The following is a 10,188-nucleotide window of genomic DNA, read 5'->3' as shown; positions in this document are numbered from 1 at the left end:
CAAAGTATATACTTTACATATGATCATTTTTTGTTAATGAACAATCACACCTAGGTACAGTTGTCTGTGGTTGTGAAGTGAAATTCTGGGAATATGCAAATCAGGACAGCTAAGATCAGTCATTAAAGGGATAGTTCTGGATTTGGCAATGAGGCTCTTTATCTGTGGGTCATTAAAGGGATAGTTCTGGATTTGGCAATGAGGCTCTTTATCTGTGGGTAGAGTAGTCGCACAGTAACGGAAATTTGAATATTTAATTGAAAGAGTAAATGTAGACAGTAGTTTGAGAATAAAACTGTGGGCAGAGAGTAGTCTGAATTGGGTTCTGGAGGTGTACTCCAACTCACACATTGCACTCATATGACAGCCATGAGTGTTTCCAAGCCAGTGAGGTCACATCAACCAGTAGTGCTGGAGAGCTGCTCTGGCTGGTTTCTCCTGTAAAGACAACTCACAATGGCCCATATTCTCTGTGCACTCACTCACCCAGGTCAGGTGATACCCTGCTAGGGCAGTGATTGGCTCTTGTCTCAGACCTTCCCCAAGGTGATTGGTTGAGTGACAAGCACCCTGCATGTGACCTCTAAAAATCATGGGCAAAGTATATACTTTACATATGATAATTTTTTGTTAATGAACAATCACACCTAGGTACAGTTGTCTGTGGTTGTGAAGTGAAATTCTGGGAATATGCAAATCAGGACAGCTAAGATCAGTCATTAAAGGGATAGTTCTGGATTTGGCAATGAGGCTCTTTATCTGTGGGTAGAGTAGTCGCACAGTAACGGAAATTTGAATATGTGTTTGTTTATTTAATTGAAAGAGTAAATGTGATAGACAGTAGTTTGAGAATAAAACTGTGGGCAGTTGGTAGTCTGAATTGGGTTCTGGAGGTGTACTCCAACTCACACATTGCACTCATATGCCAGCCATGAGTGTTTCCAAACCAGTGAGGTCACATCCACCAGTAGTGTTGGAGAGCTACAAGTGGCTGGTTTCTCCTGTGAAGAGAGCTCACAATGACCAATATTCTCTGTGCACTCTTTCACCAAGAGATGGTGATGCCCTGCTTGGGCAGTCATTGGCTCCTGTCTCAGACCTTCCCTAAGATGATTGGTTAAGTGACTAGCACTCTGCATGTGACCTCTATGATGAGCTTCACCAAGCAATTTTATGAATTTGGCCTTCACTACCCCAGATACAGTGAGGGAAAAAAGTATTTGATCCCCTGCTGATTTTGTAAGTTTTCCCATTGACAAAGAAATTATTGTCCGTGTGTTTTGGGTCATTGTCGTGCTGGAATGCTCATCCACGACCTATTTTCAATGCCCTGGCTGAGGGAAGGAGGTTCTCACCCATGATTTGACGGTCCATGGCCCCGCCCATCATCCCTTTGATGCGGTGAAGTTGTCCTGTCCTCTTAGCAGAAAAACACTCCCAAAGCATAATGTTTCCACCTCCATGTTTGACAGTGGGGATGGTGTTCTTGGGGTCATAGGCAGCATTCCTCCTCCTCCAAACATGGTGAGTTGATGCCAAAGAGCTCCATTTTGGTCTCATCTGACCACAACACTTTCACCCAGTTGTCCTCTGAATCATTCAGATGTTCATTGGCAAACTTCAGATGGGCATGTACTGTATATGTGCTTTCTTGAGCAGGGGGACCTTGCAAGCGCTGCAGCATTTCAGTCCTTCACGGCGTAGTGTGTTACCAATTGTTTTCTTGGTGACCATGGTCCCAGCTGCCTTGAGATCATTGACAAGATCCTCCTGTGTAGTTCTGGGCTGATTCCTCACCATTCTCATGATCATTGCAACTCCACGAGGTGAGATCTTGCATGGAGCCCCAGGTCGAGGGAGATTGACAGTTCTTTTGTGCTTCTTCCATTTGCGAATAATCGCACCAACTGTTGTCACTTTCTCACCAAGCTGCTTGGCGATGGTCTTGTAGCCCATTCCAGCCTTGTGTAGGTCTACAATCATGTCACTGACATCCTTGGAGAGCTCTTTGGTCTTGGCCCTGGTGGAGAGTTTGCAATCTGATTGATGGATTGCTTCTGTGGACAGGTAACAAACTGAGATTAGGAGCACTCCCTTTAAGAGTGTGCTCCTAATCTCAGCTCGTTACCTGTATAAAATACACCTGGGAGCCAGAACTCTTTCTGATTGAGAGGGGGTCAAATAATTATTTCCCTCATTAAAATGCAAATCAATTTATAACATTTTTGACATGCGTTTTTCTGGATTTTTTTGTTGTTATTCTGTCTCTCACTATTCAAATAAACCTACCATTAAAATTATACTGATTATTTCTTTGTCAGTGGGCAAACGTACAAAATCAGCAGGGGATCAAATACGTTTTTTCCCTCACTGTAGGTTCCCAATCTTCCAACCTCATAACTAGCCACCAAGAAGCCATGTCAGGCAATCAATCAAGTTAGAGTAGCTAGCTTGCCTAATTATCTTAGCTTGCATGTCTAGTGACAAGGTTGGTAGACTTTAGAAATGTAAGCAATTATTAAAAGTACAAAATAAGACTCACATTTCTTTCAATCTTTTACCCATATTGTAGTAGTGATGCAGAAAAGCATACTTGGTTTGTTAAAAACAAAACTACCAGTCAGGAGGACATAGACAGCTCAGTAGGTATGCTTAGATAAACAAAAGGAAAAATAATACAGTGTCAAAATTATGTCGCCTACCTCTGCATCCCACTGCTGGCTAGCTTCTGAAGCTAAGCATAGTTGGTCCTGGATGGGAGACCAGATGCTGATGGAAGCAGTGTTGGAGCATCAGTAGGAGGCACCCTTTCATCTGGTCCAAGAAAATATCCCAATGCCCCAGGGGGTAGGGTGCTGTCTTTCAGATGGGATGTTAAATGGGTGTCCTGACTCTCTGTGGTCACTAAAGATCCCTTGGCACTTATTGTAAGAGTAGAGCTGTTAACCCCTGTGTCCTGGCTAAATTCCCAATCTGTCCCTCATACCATCATGGTCCCCATAATCATCCCCAGTTTACAATTGTCTCATTTATCCATCCTCCTCTCCCCTGTAAGGTTGTTGCTTTAAATGAGAATGTGTTCTCAGTCAACTTACCTGGTTAAAAAAGGGTTAAATATAGAGTGCCTTTGGAAAGTATTCAGACCCCTTTTCTTTTTCTACATTTTGTTATGTTACAGCCTTATTCTAGAATGGATTAAATACATTAACACAAAAACCCATAATGACAAAGCGAAAAAAGGTTTTAAGAAATGTTTGCAAATGTATTAAACATAAAACACATAAATACCTTATTTACATAAGTATTCAGACATTTTGATATGAGACTCGAAATAGAGGTCAGGTGTATCCTGTTTCCACTGATCATCTTTGAGATGTTTCTACAACTTGATTGGAGTCCACCTGTGGTCAATTCAATTGATTAGACATGATTTGGAAAGGCACACACCTGTATATATAAGGTCCCACAGTTGACAGTGCATGCCAGAGCAAAAACCAAGCCATGAGGTCGAAGGAATTGTCCGTAGAGTGCCGAGACAAGGTTATGTCAAGGCACAGATGTGAGGAAGGGTGCCAAAAAATGTCTTCAGCATTGATGGTTCCCAAGAACACCGGGGCCTCCATCATTCTTAAATGAAGCAGGTATATTTCACTGGTCATCCCCAAAGCCAACACTTACTTTGGCCGCCTTTCCTTCAAGTTCTCTGCTGCCAATGACTGGAACGAATTGCAAAAATCACTGAAGCTGGAGTCTTATCTCCCTCTCTAACTTTAAGCATCAGCTGTCAGAGCATCTTACCAGGGTCGGTCAGACCGATCACTGTACCTGTACACAGTCAATCTGTAAATAGCACAAATACTTATCCTCATGGTCTTTTGCACCCCAGTATCTCTACTTGCACATCATCATCTGCACATCTATCCCTCCAGTGTTAATGCTAAATTGTAATTATTTCACCTCTATGGCATATTTATTGCCTTACCTCCCAAGTCTTCTACATTTGCACACACTGTACATAGATTTTTCTACTGTGTTATTGACTGTACGTTTGTTTATGTGTAACTCTGTGTTGTTGGTTTTGTCGCACTGCTTTGCTTTATCTTGGCCAGGTTGCAGTTGTAAATGAGAACTTGTTCTCAACTGGTCTACCTGATTAAATAAAGGTGATACATATATATATATATATATATATATATATATATATATATATATATATATATATATATATATATATATATATTATTTTTTTTATCAATTTTTTTTAAATGGAAGATGTTTGGAACCACCAAGACTCTTCCTATAGCTGGTCACCCGGCCAAACTGAGCAATCGGGGGAGAAGAGCTTTGGTCAGGGAGGTGACCAAGAACCTGATGGTCACTCTGACAGAGCTCTAGAGTTCCTCTGTTGAGATGGGAGAACCTTCCAGAAGGACAACCATCTCTGCAGCACTCCATCAACCAGGCCTTTATGGTAGTGGCCAGACAGAAGCCACTCCTCAGTAAAAGGCACATGACAGCCTGCTCTGAGTTTGCCAAAAGGCACCTAAAGGACTCTCAGACCATGAGAAACAGGTCTCCCTGGTCTGATGAAACTAAGATTGAACTCTTTGGCCTGAATGCCAAGCGTCACATCTGAAGGAAACCTGGCACCATCCCTACGGTGAAGCATGGTGGTGGCAGCATCATGCTGTGAGGATGTTTTTCAGCAGCAGGGACTGGGAGACTAGTCAGGATCGAGGCAAAGATGAACGGACCAAATACAGAGAGATCCTTCATGAAAACCTGCTCCAGAGCGCTCAGGACCTCAGACTGGGGCTAAGGTTCACCTTCCAACAGGACACTTAACACAGCCAAGACAACGCAGGAGTGGCTTCGGGATAAGTCTTTGAATGTCCTTGATTGGCCAAGCCAGAGCTCGGACTTGAAACCGATTGAACATCCCTAGAGAGACCTGAAAATAGCTGTGCAGCAACGCTCCCCATCCAACCTGACAGAGCTTGAGAGGGTCTTCAGAGAAGACTGGGAAACACTCCTCAAATACAGGTGTGCCAAGCTTGTAGTGTCATACCCAAGAAGACTCAAGGCTTAATCACTGCCAAAGGTGCTTCAACAAAGTAAAGGATCTGAATACCTAAGTAAATGTGATATTTCAGTTTGTTTTGTTTAATAAATGTGCAAAAAAATTCTAAAAACCTGTTTTTGCTTTGTCATTGTGCAGTATTGTGTGTAGATTGATGTGGGGAAAAAACAAATGAATACATTTTTAAATATGGCTGTAACGTATCAAAATGTGGAAAAAGTAAAGGGGTCTGAATACTTTCCGAATGCACAGTGTCTATCATCACTTTTCATGTTTGCCATTATATTAGATGAGTAACATTTCCTGTAAATTGTTATTTGCTAGCCTGTATCTGATCCTTCATATCAATCAGTGTGTATATTTTTATGGTCGATGCCCTGAACGTCATTTTGATGATGACTCGGGTCAATTTCAAAACTTGTTTATGGGTTTCTCCGTGCAAGTTTTTCACTTACTTCAAGGGTGTTGCGGTGACTGATACCTGCCTGGTGAACGTTTATCCCATTGGTGAAGATTACTATGTCATCACAGAAACCAATTACATCACTAAAGTCAACACTGACACACTGGAGACACTGAAGAAGATCAAAATTGAGATTCCATCCCCCTGTATTACATTATTCCCAATATATTAGGAACCACAGTGTTTGCATATATTCTTTGTTCTAATTCAGCTGACTCAAAAAACAGAAGTGTTACCGACTGGTCCACTGATTGTAGACAGAAATTGCACTTCTCAATAAGTTATAACACATGAATAATGTATAACATGATTCTGAATGACACATTAATAACACTATGACTTCACTTCCCCTCAGGGGGACTGCGTCAACATCAATGGAGTGACAGCCCACTTGCACGGAACAGTGTTCAACATTGGAGACTGCATGGGAAAAGGAGCGTCACTGACCTACAATGTTATCAGACCTACAATGTTACCAAGAAAATAAAAAGTGCACAATATTTATTCAGACTTCATGCACATGTTCCACCTCCTAGTCGATGTTTGAATTAAGCTACAACATGTAAGCAACTTGTCCTTGATATCTTAACATGTTCTGGATAGGAGAACCTGTAACGGTAAGGCAAGCTGAAGGCTTGTGCCCTGCTTGCATCTTGTGTTCTTTCCTCAGACCCCATTGAAAAGTCCATGGCTGTGGTGCAATTCCCCAGTGCCAAGAGGTTCACGCCCTCCTATGTGCACAGATGGGTCATAATAACATGTCCATCATGTTTATAGTCAAACTTGAGGTCCCCGAAACAGCATAAAGTCTAACATCAACACGCCTCCTGTGTTACAGACTGCAGGGGCAGTTTGTGTAATTGGACTAAGTCATATGTCGTATGGTTTCCATATCACCCTTAGTTTTGGCATGTCGTAGAACTACATTGTCTTCGTGGAGACCCCGGTGAAAATCAACCTTAAGTTCCTGAGTGCCTGGAGCATCCGAGGCTCCAACTACATGTATTGCTTTGAGTCCAATTAGGTTTTTGGTGTCAGGAAATAAACACTCAATATACTTCAGTTTAAAAGTGACACATTTATATACAGGAACATACAGCAACAGCATACTGTACCTAATCTTGGCACTGAGAACCAAATCATGCATGTGTGCGGTCTGAAGAGACTTCAGCATACCCCACCTGCATTTCACAGACGTTGTTCCACATCGCCAGAAAGGACATTGGAGGAGGACAAGGAGAGTATGTTGACCATAAGTTCAGGGCTGCTCCTATCAACCTGTTTCATCACATCAACACTTACGAGGAACAAGGCTTCATCGTGGCTGAAGTGTATACATGGAAAGGGTAATGGAACAATGTCTCTCAAAAGCAATGGCAATGTCGGTACACTGGCAAATGTAAATGTGTTAATAAAAAGTGATGATGTCATAACTGACTAGATTATTTATGGACTGAGGGATTTCAGGGGTGGCATACATTTGAAGTGAGTTGCCTTACACAGAACCCAAACCGGCTGCGGCGTGGGGCCATCGCGCATAAATGTATTTTGTCCCCCCACACCAAACGTGATCACGACACGCAGGTTAAAATATCAAAACAAACTCTGAACCAATTATATTCATTTGGGGACAGGTCGAAAAGCATTAAACATTTATGGCAATTTAGCTAGCTAGCTAGCTTGCACTTGCTAGCTAATTGGTCCTATTTAGCTAGCTTCTGTTGCTAGATAACTTGTCCTGGGATATAAATATTGAGTTGTTATTTTCCCTGAAATGCACAAGGTCCTCTACTCCACCAATTAATCCACACATAAAACAGTCAACCGAATCGTTTCTAGTCATCTCTCCTCCTTCTAGGGTTTTTCTTTTCTTGAATTTATATTGCGATTGGCAACTTTCATAAATTAGGTGCATTACCGGCACTGACCTCGTTTGTCTTTCAGTCACCCGCATGGGTATAACCAATGAGGAGATGGCACGTTTGTATTTGCTCCTATAAACGAATGAGGAGATGGGAGAGTCAGGACTTGCAGCAGATTGCGTCAGAAATAGAACTGACTTCTATTTTAGTCATTGGCAACGCAGACGCTTGTTGGTGTGCGCGAGCAGTGTCGGTGCAACAATTGAATAACATGTATGTTACACACGAGCAGTATAGTCAGCCTGTTAAAGGACTATAAAACTCATTCTTTATTTTGTTTCCTGGTAGGTTTGAGTTGTTTACAACTACCTTTGGCTGGCCAACCTGCGTTCCAACTGGGAGGAGGTGAAGAATGCAGCCATGATGACTCCTCAGCCAGAGGTCAAGAGATACGTCATCCCAGTGGACATCCACAGGGTAAGTTATTCCCTTCCCTGAATGGAAATCCTGAAATGGAAGCTGAAATCCGCGAAAGGTGAAACAGTGCCACTGGTCGCTGCAAGCACGTTATTGTTTTTGTTCTGGTTTTGAAACGGAGGACATGAGCATCCAGCGTCGTGAAGAAAGAAAAATCTTAGTACGTACTATGTTCTATTGCGCTTGCAATGATGTGCGGGGGGGGGGGGGGGGGGGGGGGGGGGGAATGCATTTGTTTGAAGTAACGTCTTTGTTGTTGTAATATCGCAAACGCCACGGATTCCAGCTTTAGAAAAAATAAATATTTCATTTACATATTTGTGTCAAAAAATAAATTACATTCAAGTGCATATGTGCATAGCCTGTATTTTCCCTTCTTTGGGATAGCAACATATACTGATTATATGTTCCAGGAGGAGCAGGGACAGAACCTGATACACCACGGCAACATCGGTGATGTGTTCTGACGGGACCATCTGGCTGGAGCCTGAAGCGCTGTTCTCTGGGCCTCACCAAGCCTTTGAGTTCCCTCAAATCAACTATTAGAAGCACGGTGAGAAGAACTACACATATGCCTACGCCTCAACCACTTCAGGGTTGAGTCGTCTTGTTTGCCACAAATCTCTCTTCAAAATCTTCTAACTCTTGAGCAGTAAATAGCAGGGGCCATAGCATGTTACCTGAGTGACCATGAGTTTCTGTCTATATGTGGTTGTACATCATCAAACTGAATGTGAATACCAAAACATGTATGTTAGACCTTGATGAGTCTCTGTCCACTTGCGGCTGTAGATTATCAAGTTGAACGTGAAGACCAAGGAGACCTAGGTGTGGCAGGAGCCAGACTCCTACCCCTCAGAGTCCATTTATGCAAACCCCTGATGGAGTGGATGATGATGATGGTATGTACTGTACTGTTACTGTAGTAATCAAATCAAATTTTATCTGTCACATACACATGGTTAGCAGATGTTAATGCGAGTGTAGCGAAATACTAGTATACGGTAACAGTTACAGGTATGGTGCAGGGCAAACACATACCCAGTATCTTGTTTGTGTTAGTGTTAGGAAGAGAGTTTAAGAGACTTTAGCTATTTATCCAGGGACAAGGTATTTTCAATTTAGTAGAAAAATGTTCTAAGCAAAATTTGTTCAAAATTGGGGTTACTGTAACATTTGGTGGGCGCTGTATTTTCAAACCTGGACTCAGGGGTAGACATAGTAAATGTAAATGTACCTCCATTTAGTATGATATGTTGTGTATTAATTTGTGGATGTCCATCATCCATCTCGTATAATATGGTATGAATTACAATTCGTACGATATGTTACGAATTGCAATGCGTACAATATGCTATGAATATACAATAAGTATGATTTGTTACTAATTTCAATTTGTTGTGCCTAATGTTAGCTAGGTGGCTAACGTTACCTAGGCTAGGGGTTAAGGTTTAGGTTAAAGGGTTAAGTAACCTTCTGTCTTATGTAACCATACCAAACATAACATATCATACTCATTTGAGATTCCCCGATATAAAATGTAATATGTTACGTCTAGTCTATGAGTCCAGGCTGTTTTCTAACAACCAGTGTGGTTTTCCAATGACCCACAGGTGTCCAGTTGACCATTGTGGTGGCCACCGGGGCCCAGAGGCCAGGGTACATGCTGATCCTCAACGCCAAGGACATGTCGGAGATCGCCAGGGCAGAGGTGAAGTGCTCTATGCCGGTCACCTTCCACGGAATGTACAAGCCATAACCTGGCAACAATACTCTGGGCACAAAGACTAGTAGTCACCACTCCAAGCTATTCAAACTAACTAAGCATCAACTGTCACTCAACAATAGAACAAACAAATAAACAATGACAAACTATAGGTTACAAATAACTCGCAAAAAAAGCCACGTACCTAATCATCTTACATCATGATTTAGTCATTTAACTTTGTGAAACCTATGATTTAGTATGGTTGAGCATTCATTTTTGGTGAAAATGGAACCTGCAGGTGTCATGGCATCAGTAGGCTTCTTACAATTATTTATCAGGGAGCCCACAGACAGCGTACAAGATCAGCTTGTAGTTTTTGAGTACTTCAGGGTTGCAATAATAAAAAATAGAATCAAAACACTGGCCTTTCTATTGTATGCCAGTTATTTTGGGAAAGTTGCATGGTGTAACTAATAATTTGACTATTTTATATTGTATAAAAACACCGTATCCCCTATATATACAGATGTAGCGCAGGTACAGATATGAAAGCACTAGTCCCAAAAGGCAACAATAAAGTCCCTCAATAAAGCTCCTT

At 41.9% G+C, this 10,188-nt stretch overlaps 1 pseudogene; it reads left to right on the top strand.

Moving 5' to 3' along the window:
- The first annotated feature begins 5,475 nt into the window (after positions 1–5,475).
- Positions 5,476–9,641, top strand: LOC110508166 (annotated as a pseudogene).
- Positions 9,642–10,188: the final 547 nt, after the last annotated feature.

The sequence above is a fragment of the Oncorhynchus mykiss genome, chromosome 28 (assembly GCF_013265735.2).
Source record: "Oncorhynchus mykiss isolate Arlee chromosome 28, USDA_OmykA_1.1, whole genome shotgun sequence".
NCBI lineage: Eukaryota > Metazoa > Chordata > Actinopteri > Salmoniformes > Salmonidae > Oncorhynchus > Oncorhynchus mykiss.
The sequence above is the reverse complement of the archived record's forward strand: the minus strand, read 5'-3'. Positions and strand labels throughout refer to the sequence as shown.